The following is a 12,522-nucleotide window of genomic DNA, read 5'->3' as shown; positions in this document are numbered from 1 at the left end:
TATGCTTGAGAGATTCGATCTCACTTGAAAGCGAGTTTATTCCTAGAAATGAGCGAGTTTCTTGAAAACTCTTTTCAGTCTTGTGTTTCAAAATTACTTTCAAAACTAAACCAAACACAGCCTATGTGGGCAGTTTAAATAGTGAATCCCACTAACTATTGTTGTTGTCACCCTTTTGCTCTCCAGGGCTTTGTTGTTGTGGAAACAAACTAGGATGTATTCATACTTACTGTCTAAGCTACATTGCGAGATCTTGTGCCTCTTTTCAAGGTATGCCAAAATTATGCTTGATAAAAGACTTTGGCTGCTCTGATTTAACTCAATGCTTCTTGGCTTTGGAGAGAGCTACAATTTTGAATGCAATGGGTCGCTATTTTTTGAGTTTTAGAATTATCATGGGTTTTTTTTTTTTTTAAATTTCTTTTCAGAATATATTCATATACTATTGTCTAGTCATGGAGAAAGCTCTCATAAGTAATAAACGAGCAAGAGATATATGAAGAAAATTGAGAATAAAGTCCTTTCCTGAGACTGCAATTGTAAACGCCTCCCTATTGCACATTGTCATGCAAGACTTTCGATCATTAAGACTTCCATGCCTTGCAAGAAGGGATTTTTTTTTTTAATATCAAGTTGTATTTTTAAACCATCCTGCTTGCATGCTGGATTACATTTGACAGTTACAAAGCCACACGTAATCTTGTCAAAATCCATGTGGGTAATCTGTTCTAGTAGCTGAAGGGATTTAGGCTTCCTTTATTAAAAGGGAGTTAAGAAACCATCTACCCTACTTGGAGTATTATTTAGAATTCAAATCCAAGGCAAATATTCAAAAAAATATAGGAAACTATTAGAAATTAGCATACTGTATAGAGTTTTTGTGTTTGTTTGTTTAAATTTACATGTTGATTTGTTTAGACTTGTCATGAAGTGGGTGATATGGAAAACAATAAGAAGAAAACATAAGGGGAAGTTCATCTAATAGTAACAAATAGTTCTCTAATCTTTGATAAAATCGGGTTCTTTTCCGGATGGGGTTCACCAAAGACTAAAGTATCTTAGCAGACACTAGCGAGAAATCCTCGCTACTTTGCCACTTCAAAAATCTTCCGGCAAACTCCAAAACATGAAATATTAAAAAATGTTTGGAATGAGAGTCTTAGCTTTAGATATATTTATTCTACTAGATCATAGGCTATTTAAAAAATAGTCGATTACGCTGTTCAAGCTTGGTGCCACATTAGGAAGATATTGCTCATAGTTTGTATTTGCCTAAATGTTATTCATCAGTAAAGGGATAAGTTTGTCATTCATCAATGAAGGGATCAGTTTTGGCTTGAAAATGTAAGGTAGAATATCAGCTTCCAAATCTTATACTGTTTCTGAAATTACAAAAGAACCTGTATAATGCTTTCAAAAATGGTATTACGACAAAACATGCCAGTATCAATTTCTAGTTGTCTGTAATTTTTAATCTTATCTTTTGAAACCAAACTTTTTCTTAGCTACTCCAACAGGTAAAATAGGATATGACTTCTTAAAAGGTCTCAGAAGATAACATGGGATGAAATAGCTTAATTCTAAAAAAAAATGAAAGGACTTCCAAGTAATGATAGTTAATGAAATGATAAAATTTGGCCCTTTACTTGTGGTTTCCTCTAAAAGAGCTTGAGCTTGGTTGCAATTTCAATTTATTTTTTGTTAAGCAAATTTGCTTGCCTTTTAGGATATAATTAATTTTCACTACAATTGTGTTCATGTATATTACTTTGAACATCTTATCAACTTATGGACTTGTTTCCATATCTTGCAGTAAGTTTTTGAGGATGCTTGCAACTTTGCAGGAGAATATGGAGGTTTGTTATGGAAAGACTCAAGATAGATGGCAAAGAAGGCAGAAATACTAGTGCACATCTGAGAATTCCCACATGATCAAAGGCAATAGAAAGCACAGAAAAGGAAAGAAAGAAGCAAAGAAGAGAGAAATTGTACATAGTTGCTTTTTGGCTATTTAGCTTGGTAAGATGGGATTTTAATAAAGCTCTTTCAGCTAAGCAAGGTTGGCGGTTGCTTACTATCCAAATTCAAATTTTCTAAAGCTAGCTTGAGGAGTAAACCATTGACATTGTTTAGAGGAGCATTTGGAGTGCAAAGTATTTTTTGGAGGCTGAGCTGCACTGGCATATTGGGAATGGAAGGTATATGAAGATTTGGAAAGATATATGGATTCCAAGGCCTTACTCTTACAAACCTATTTCTGTTACAAAATTCTTGCATGCTGATGCTAAGGTTTGCTCTCTCATTTATGAAGTTTTCATCAAACAGTGCTTTTTTTGTTTGGATTTTGAAGTTGAGTTGATATGTAAAATCCCACTTTGCCCAAGGCTTGCTTATGATATACTGGTTTGGTGCTTTACTAAAAATGGCCTTTTTTCTGTTTAGTTGGCATATCATTTGGAGATGGTTTTGTGAAGCAGAGAAACACAAGTCAGGTCAGATGCTGGGAGTTTTGAAAGGGCATTTTCAAAAAAGATTTGGTTGCTGAAATTTCTACATAAAGTGAAAATCTTTGCATGGAAAACATGTTCGAATATCCTTCATGTTCAATCAAAGTTGAGGAGGTGCAAATTAATTCAATTCAATGACTGTTATTTCCCTTTTGCTGCAGAAGTTTGGTCATTAAGCCCTCTTTACTCTGTTCTAACCATGCCCTGCTTAAAATTTTCTATTCTTGATCTAGGAGTTTAGCCAAAAGATGGATGTATCGCCTTTGAGATTATTCTTTTTTCATTTGCTGGAGTATTTGGAACAATCACAATGATTGGGTTTTTTGCTTGGTATGTGGCTGATTACTTACAAGGTTATAACAATACATAGCTCAAGGTGGCGACTCTTGTTAAAAAAAAAGGATCTTTCTGTTGGGAAAATGGTTTATAGCCATGAGGTTTTGCTAAATTTGGAGCCAAAATTAAGTGGAACCCACTTATTATTTTTGGCCGATCCAAAGGCAAAGTTGTTCATTGCTATGTGAAGATAAATATTATGTATTTGGTTGGTGAAAACCATTTACGGGTGAATGAGAAATCGACGCCAAAGTGAGCCATTGGAAATGACTCATGTTGGTGGGTTTCTACGTTTGTTGTTATTCCCTTGTCCCACATAGGAAACAAGAAGGAAGATGAAAGGATTTACATAATCTAAGTTCCTAGAAAGGCTTGGGCACTAAGGGCACCCAAGTTTTGTAGAGGGGGAGGACCTAGACAAAGCTAACCCTACTGGTGACCACCATACCCACTGGCTCAGATCTGGGTTGGGTCAAGGTTGTGCGTTGGGTCAAAAGATATTTGTGTATATATTTTTTGCAAGGAATTTTTTTAATTATTTTTTTCAAATTCCCTCCAGTTTTATTTCTTCTTCTTCCTGAATAGGTGTGTCTGTTCAGATTCAAACGAAAAGTTTTCAATGGCAACCCTTTGCCATTGTTGCACTAGTTTGAACCTTTCCGAACAGGTTCCTAACAGCCTATATAAAGGCAACCCATTTCCAGAATTTATTAATTCAATTCCATCCTGTTTTTTTGTCCTCTCTTGCATTATTCTTCATATTAGTTTTTGAGAGAATTGAGAGAGTTACAGAACATAGGTTCTGATTCGCTGTGCAGAATTGAGTGTAGTGCTGCTTCAATATCGCAAAGATCATTGTATCTTGAGAGATAGATGCCATCATACCGTAAGCACTTGTACGGTGGCGAATCTATCTTAAAGACAGAGTGTCATACACTCGACTTGATCATCAACTTTGTTAAATATGTTTTCGGTAAATAAATTCTGTAAGAAAATTTATTTTATTTGTTTGACTTGTTTCTGTTTTTCTTATTATACACAGAAGATTGTTCTAACAGTTTCCAATTGTAAAATATATTTTTATGTATTTTCTAAGTGTTTTGTGAAGAAAATAATAGAAAGGATATGTGGACAGTTTAAATAGCGAAATCAACTAACTATTTTTGTTATTACCTTTTTGTTCTAAAGGGCTTTATTGTTGTGGAAACAAACTTTTGGATGTATTCATAATCATTGTCTACACTACATTGCAAGATTTTGTGCTCTTCTCAAGGTACTTTGGATGTTCTGATTTAAATTAAGGCTTCCTGTCTTTGTAGAAAACTACAACTTTAAATGGAATGGGTTGTTATTTTATGAATTATAGAAATGTCATGAGGTTTTTTATTAAATATATTGATTTACTTTTATCCAGTCATAGTGAAAAATCTCGTATATGATAAAGGAATAAGAGATATATCAAGCAAATTGACAACGAATTTCTTTCCACAGACCACAATTGAAAATCTTCCCTAAGACACACACTTAGGCAAGACTTTTGATAATTTAGACTTCCACGCCTTTGCAAGAAGCAAAACTTTGTGTAATATCACGTTGTGTTTTTAAACCTTTCTCCTTGTATGCTAGACAACATTTGACAATTATGAAGCCACCTAGTTTGGCCTAAAACACACTTTTTGTTTAATATATTCTTATAGAGTTTTTTTTTTCTTCTTCAAAATTACATGTTGATCTGTTTAAACTTGTTGGGGAGTGGGCGACATGACAAAGAACAAGAAGAAATCAAAAAGGGAAATTCATTTAATAGTAATAAATGGTCTCTTGATAAAAATGGTTTTCTTTTCCAGATAATGGGGTTGACCAAAGACCAACATCTTAAACACTGAAGAGAAATCCCTGGTTGCTTTGTCCCTCCAGAATTCTTTTGGCAAACTCCCAAACATGACATGGTAAAAATGTTTGAAATGAGAGACTTTCCCTTTGGATACATTTATTCTACTAGATTGTTAGATATTATATATATATATATATATATAAATTGAAGTCATTGTCATTTACCATTTACTAGCTTGGTGCCAAATTAGGAAGCCATTGCTCATTGTTTGTATTCGTCTAAATTCTATGCCTATATTTGCCATTCATTGATGGAAGAATCAATTTTTGTGCTAAAAATGCAAGGTAGAATATCAACTTCCAAATCTTATTGTAGCTGCAATTACAAAGAAACCTTGTATAATGCTTTCAAAAACGGCATTATGGCAAAACAGGAAAGTATCGATGCCAAGTTATGTAACACTTCGTATTCCTTGGACTAGTAGGATAGCTCTTGACACTCTTATTATTGTACTTGGGGCCTCTTTGGTTCATTTTGGAATATTGATTGAGGTGGTATCATAATGGTAAAGTATGATTAAGCCAAAAACATTGATTCGGATAATTACTCTTTTGCCTTTTTTTCTTTCCACACTTTGAATCTGGATGTAAGGCTAGAACCATTGGAAATCTCATTTCCGGGGCTTCGATTTAGACACAAGAATGACCCAAAATGGAGTCCGGATGAAGGAGTTTTGCCCATTTGAAATTTGAGAAACTGTGTTAGAAGCAAGTCCACGCGAGCAAACTTTTGATTACTCAAGCGGTTTTTGCGAATTTCAAAGATTCTAGGAGCTTTCTTTCTTTGCTCAAGCCAAGTTTTGACTGCTTGAGTGGTCAGTTTGAAATCTGGCACTTTAAAGTCACTTTTTGGCCTAAACTCTTCATTCTTTTTTCCTTTCTTCTCTCCCTTTCCTCCATACCTGAAACCCTAGACCTCCAAATCTTGATTTCATCCATTTTTCACCAAGAATCGACCATAGATCTTATATTAAAGGTGAATAACAAGAGAAGATCAACATTTTGACTGATTAGATTGCGATTTCTTCAAGGTGTTTCTTTGGGTTTGCATCTTCTTGTCTTCATTCTTGAGGTAGGGGTACTTTTAACTTGATATATTATGATTTGAGATATATATTTGATATTTTCTTAGTTATAATAATGTATGAGATGATTTTGTCATATAAAGTGGGATTGTTGAATAAAAAGTGGTTTTCCTCCATATTTTGGAAAAGTTTATGCATATCCTTGATTATTGTTAGAAATGGTGAATATTGACTCTTTATGTGTAAAGGAGGGAAAGCCTCAATTTTTTTTCCAAACACCCTAGTCTTCAAATTTTATTTAATAATGGGTTTGGCCAAATTGACTCTTAAATCTTGAAATTGGGTGAAGGATTATGGAAATGGTGTTAAGATATGATATTGTTGAAGCTCTTTGAGTATATGTATTGAGATTGATAAATGTTGAGATTGGAGAAATCTTTTCGTTGTTGATATTATTAATGTTGTTGTGGATTGAACAAATCTTAGGGAAAATTTATTTGAAAACTCATGCATCATGTGCATCATAATTTCTCTTGTGATCCTAAAATTTTGTGGATGATTGGAAAGTATTAGAAAGGGCGGTGAATAGCATATGAGTCTAGGTAGTTGAGTCGGGGTTTTGGTAATGGGTTGTGTGTTGTATTTGGTACCCGCTCTAGGAGTTAAGGTGCCCAATTGCCCTGTCTTGTGCATATCACTGGACAAATGTGGGAAAGGTTTTTGGGTGTCCACGAGCCTGCCATTTATAGAGTTGGCGAATGTGGAAAAACTTCATTTTGGTTGTCCACAAGCCCACCATTTCAGGAATCGGCGAAAGTGGAGAGGGAAGGTTTTGGGTACCTATCGCCCCGCCATTTTTAGAGTTGGCAAATGTGGGAATATTTTATGTATATAAATCAATAGATGTATGTATGGTTTTGCAGCTCTTGCTTAGGATGTCATAGCGTATTTACCACCCCATGTTTGTAGACGAGACTTTGAATGTAAATCATGCATTGAACATTTTTGGTTTTAAAAGAGAAAATATGGATTTCATCCTAACAAGTGCATGGCATGATCATATGCATCTCAATTATTTATATGTCTTGTTAATAGTATTTCCTATTGGGCATTAGCTCACCCCCACTAACAACATTTCAGGAATTAATGGTGTGACTCCGCCCAAGTGACAAGGCTGTGAAAATTTTGAATGGAGCACGTGGGCATATTGGATGTTATTTGTTGAAGCTTCGAGCTAATGTGTGCTAGGACTGAATGTCCACCCTTTTGTGTAACCAAGTGGCTTCCCTTGAAACTTGTACGCCATTAGGGCATCTTTATTTTTGAACTATAACTTGTATCGTGAACATAAGATGTAATAGTTTAATATAGTTCAATGAGAACGAGATTTACTTAATGAGAGATAATATTTTTCTTAAAGCATTATCTTACGAGAAATGGATTTATTTGATGGAAACCGGTGAATAATTAATTAAAAATTGACTATATAAAGGTTTACAATTTTTGGGGCGTTACAAGTTGTCTATAACTTCATGTTATCTTTTGAGACCTTTTAAGAAATTATGTCATCTTTTAACAGATAGAGTAGCTAAGACTTTACAGTAATAGCTAATGAAATCATAAACTTTGGTCCTTTACTTGTGTTTTTCTTTAAAAGAGCTTGAGCTTGTTTGCTAATTTTATTTATTTTTTATTAACCAAATTCTCTTGCCTTTTTGGGATTTTTTTCATAGGACATAACTATGCCCTTGCAAGTGCATGGGACTCTTTCTTGCGGCCTTGGTTGCTTTGAAAAGTTAGCAGGTATGTTTTGTTCAAAATAGGAAATGGGTATGCTCTAAGAAGCACATACACGGATACATGACATGACACTAACACGTGAACATACAAATTTTCAAAAACTCCAGGACACAGCACATTGGGGATACATGTAAAACATATAATTTTATACATTTGTTATATGTTATATTTTTAAATATTTAATATGTATTTTATGTCAAATATTTAATTTATCAAATTTATCAACCTTAGATATATTTTTTTAATAAACAAAATTATTATATTTTTTTGTTGAAAAAAATAGTCCTCAACGTGTTCTTAGAGTGTCCTCAGCGTGTCCCTAACGTGTTCTCAGAGTGTTCCTAACATGTACTTAGCATGTCCCAACGTGTCTGCACCGTGTCCCATGTGTCCCAGTATGTCCGACTCTTTCCAGCGTGTCAGACACCTATATATGACCTCAGAAGAGGTGTCTGTGCTTCATAGTATGCTTTATTTGTTTTGTATTCTTTTTTTGATAAATAGTTTTCTTTTCTTTTCTTTTTTTTATTTGGGTGGTTTTTGTTTTTTGTTTTCTTGGTAAGTATGTTTGCATGTGTGTGTGGATATGTGTGAGGTGGGAGTAGTTGATAATAAATAGAGTTTTTAAAGTTATAATTAATGGTGAAATCTTGCTCCTTTTCTTTTGTTGATCAATGTGAAATCTTGCTTTCTTTGAAAGCCCTGAATGGGATGCTCTAACCTGCTAGAATGTGGATGACTTGGATGGCTACATAGGACTAACTTTACAACTTATATGTAATATGTCAATATTACTGCTCAAATACCATGTGTTCTACCAAATATATTTTTACATTTTCTATATTCTCTAAGGTGTAGAACGGAAGTATAAATGTAGCCCAATTTTTGTTCTTATATAAATCTAGCCATAATTTTTTCGTTATTTACAGGGGCCAAAAAAAAAAAAAAGATTTGTTTGTTTGTTTGTTGGTTTGTTTGTTCTATTAGAATATAATTTGCTTCTTTGAAATTTGACCCTTTGTATTTTTAGATAATTTATTTTCTTCTTGTTAGGTTTTTATTCTTGGCAATCCCGTTTGACAAAACTCTTTTCAGTTGTAATTTTATTCAGTCTTTTATTTCAGTGAGGCTAAGAGTTTTAGATGCGAATCCAACCCGAATTATGCCCTGCAGAGATGTTTCAGAAGTTAATTCTTTCATGTTTGCCACTTCGCTGACTATGGCAGGGATCGAGCGGCCATTTGTGCACTCGAGCGAAGAATGTTTGGTTCCAGAAGTTTAACCTGTCTGTAAAAGTACTGGAAGTTTGGATTTTACACTCAAGTGAACTTTCTGCGCTCGAGCGGCCATTCCTACGCTCGAGTAGAGAACACAATTCAGTTTTCTATAAATATGTGTTTTAGTCAGATTTTAGGGTACGGCTTCCAGATCTTCTTTGAGGGTTCTAGGGTTTTCCTCTAGGGCTATTTTGCTAGTTTTTTTTTTTTTGTGTTTAATTAAGTATTTAACTCATGGTTTAAAAAGTATACATCAAAGGATTGTTTGTTTATTCTATACAAAAGAGAGAGTTGTTCCTCGGTGGATTCCGTGGAATTTGGTCCTGAAGCTTTGGTAGATTCTGGAGTGGCTCATCGTTGTGGATTCGACATTGGCATTGTGGATTCAACGTTGGGCAAGACGATTCCAAGGTGAAGACCGTGGTGGAAGAGGCATATAGGGGTCGGTTTAATTCGGACGTGGATTCACTAGGTAATTAAGAGTACACTTGTGTAATTCCTTTTGTCTTCTTAGTGGATTGTTTTGTGGCTTTGGCCCGTGATCTTTTTATCACAATTGGAGGCGCTCCAATTGTGATTTTTCCACGTTAAAATCGTTGTGTTGATTTGTCTTGATTGATTGATTGGGATTGTTATTTACTGCTTAAAATTGATACATAATCACAAATCAATATCTAGGGGATTTCTAAATTTTTCAATTGGTATCAGAGCAGGTCGCTCTATCTTTTTTTAAAAATCTTTTAGAACAAGATCTTGTTTGATTTGTGATAATGGATTCAATTCGTGAGGGAAATTCTATGGTTCGACCACCTCTACTTGACGGATCCAATTATTCATTTTGGAAAGCTCGAATGAGATCATTTTTAAAATCTGTTGATGAAAAAGTTTGGCAATCTGTCATTTATGGGTGGACCGAACCGACGATCACCGTTGATGGAATAACTTTTCCCAAACCAATTGATAAGTGGGACACAATTGATTACCAAAATAGTAGCTGGAATAGAAAAGCTATCAATTCTCTCTTTTGCGCCGTCACACCTGAAGAGTTTAGTCGTATTTACAATTGTGAAGTCACAAAAGAGGCTTGGGATATCTTACAAACTATTCATGAGGGCACTCCTTCGGTTAAACGCTCAAAACTTCAAAGGCTCACGTCTAGTTTCAAAAACCTTTCAATGAAAAATAGTGAGACCTTTGATGAATTTTATGCGAAGTTGAGTGACATTGTAAATTCCAGCTTCAATTTAAATGAAAAAATACATGAATCCAAGGTTGTGGGAAAAATTTTGAGGCCCTTCCCCGATCGGTTCCAACCAAAAGTTACAGCTATTGAGGAGGCTCAAGATGTTGACAACCTCATGCTGGATCATTTGGTTGGAAATCTCCAAACTTATGAGGCACATAGAAATTTCGAAAAGAAACAAAAAGACGATATTACTTTGAGTAGGGCTCATACAGTTGGAAAGGATTCTGATGAGGATTGTGAGATTGACTCCAAGATTACGGATGCTGACTCCAAGATTACGGATGCTTTTGTAAAACAATTTGAAAAGTCTTTTCTGAAAAAGAATCCTAATCTTTTGGAGTCAACTCATAAATCCAAAGGCAAAGATAAATTCAAAATTAATTCTATAACCCAAAAAAAGAAAGGAAAGATACAAGGGAACTCTAAAAGAGTCTAATCCTATGAATGCCAAGGATTTGGCCACTTTGCTCAAGAATACCTTAATCGTTTGACGAAGAAGAAAGCCCTCGCTATCACCTGGGATGATGAATGAAAAACTGATAAAGATGAAAGTGACAACAAAGATCAAGGTGAAGAGGGACATGAACAATTTCTTGCTTTCATGGCAGCTTTCGAAACTGAAGGACGAATAGAGTATTCAAAGAGGCCGGTTGAGAATGCCACTGATAATGAATCCTCGGAGAATGATGACGAAGAGCTTCAGCAATCTTATGAAAAGTTGTATAAGGAATTTCTTAACTTATCCAAATTAAATGACAAGCTCACTACTAATAATGAGTGGTTCCATTTCACTTGGAATGCTGATATTGTTTTTCATCTGCTTCATGAGTACATTCGCCTACTCCACCAAATACAGATACACCTCCATGAGCTTCGACAATATTGTTAACCCTAAAGAGGACAACTTCCTCAGTCTGTTACAAACCTGCAGTTGCAGCTTGTAAAACTGTGCTTTTCAATATTTCTTCAATGATTTGTTGAAAATTTAAATAGAAAAATGTACTGACTATTGTATTTGATTCTTTGTTCTCAGGGCTTTCTTGTTGTGGAAAAAACTTTAGGATGTATGCATGGTCATCGTCTAAATTGCATTGCGAGTTTTTGTGCCTCTTCTCAAGGTATGCCAGAAATTTGCTTGAGTACTTTGGATGCTCTATTCTAAAATAATGTTGTATCCATTAATGTTGAAAACTCTCATGGGTGATAAAGGAATAAGAGATAGAAAAAAAAATGATAAGAGGAGTAAGAGATATATCAAGATAATTGAGAAGTCCTTTGCATAATTAAAAAAAACCTCCCTCCAGCACACTCTTAGGAAAGACTTTTGACCATTTAAATTTCCAGACCTTGCAAAAAATCACTTTGTGTTTTCAGGCCTTACTCCTTGCATGCTATTCTACATTTGACAGTTAGTAAGCCACCTCGTCTAGTCAAAATCCATGTGGGCAATCCATAGTTACTTTGCCACTCCAAAAATGACAATATGGAAGAATAATTGAAAAGCCTAGCCCACACTTTTCCTTAAAACTCAGGTATGAAGGAGAGGGAAACTAGAGTCTTATAACCAGCATAGATGGGGCAACTTCAGGCGATATGGGACACATTCCAACACCTCCCTAGACCATAACATACAGTAACTGGACAAATGGCATACCAGTTACAGGCCCAGCCAAGCTCTGATACCAAATTGAAAAGTCCAACCCACACTTTTTAAAACCCAGGTATCAAGGAGAGAGAAACTGGAGCCTTATAACCAACATAGATGGGGCAACTCCAAGCGATATGGGACATATTCCAATAAGAATTGGTCATTTAATCTTATACTTGATAGAGTAGCTAAGACTTTACAATAATAGTTAATAAAATGATGAAGTTTTTGGGATAAGGTAGGATATTTGGCTTTGCTTTGGGCTTTTGTGTCTAGACCTTTCAAAATAAATAGATAAATAAAATGATGAAGCTTGGTCCTTTTTCCTTTAAGTGAACTTGAGTTTGGTTGCTAATTTCAATTTATTTGTTATTAAGCAAATTCGCTAGCCTTCTCATCTCCACTACAATTGTGTTCATGTATATTACTTTGAACCTCTTGTCAACTTATGGTTTTGTTTCCTTATCTTGCTGGTAGCTTTTGAGGATGCTTGAGACTCTGCACAAGAGTATGGAGGTTTGTTATAGGAAGACTAAAAATAAAATGGTAGTGCAGGCAGAAATACCCATGCATATCTGAGAATTCCCTTGTCGTCAAAGGCAATAGATTCTGTGTGCAATCTGCAAGAAACTAATTGAAGGGATTTGAATGTCTGGTTTGTGATGGTATGGAAAGTTAGATGGATTCCATACTGATGTTAAAGTTTGCTCTCTTGCTGACGAAAGCACTGGTGTCTGGAATGGAATGAAGTTATCGTCATATAGTGCTTTTTGGATTTTGAAGCTGAGTT

General features: G+C 35.0%; 1 long non-coding RNA gene across 1 annotated transcript; it reads left to right on the top strand.

Annotated features, from left to right (window-relative positions):
- The first annotated feature begins 166 nt into the window (after positions 1 to 166).
- Positions 167 to 3,381, top strand: LOC145820226 (uncharacterized). Its single transcript, XR_014361407.1, has 3 exons — positions 167 to 270; positions 1,814 to 2,289; positions 2,443 to 3,381. It is a non-coding gene; the product is annotated as an uncharacterized LOC145820226 (long non-coding RNA).
- Positions 3,382 to 12,522: the final 9,141 nt, after the last annotated feature.

This window comes from Camellia sinensis, chromosome 2 (genome assembly GCF_055761805.1).
Source record: "Camellia sinensis isolate YWXY chromosome 2, ASM5576180v1, whole genome shotgun sequence".
NCBI classification, from domain to species: domain Eukaryota; kingdom Viridiplantae; phylum Streptophyta; class Magnoliopsida; order Ericales; family Theaceae; genus Camellia; species Camellia sinensis.
Note: the sequence above shows the minus strand (reverse complement) of the source record. Positions and strands in the feature narration are given on the sequence as shown.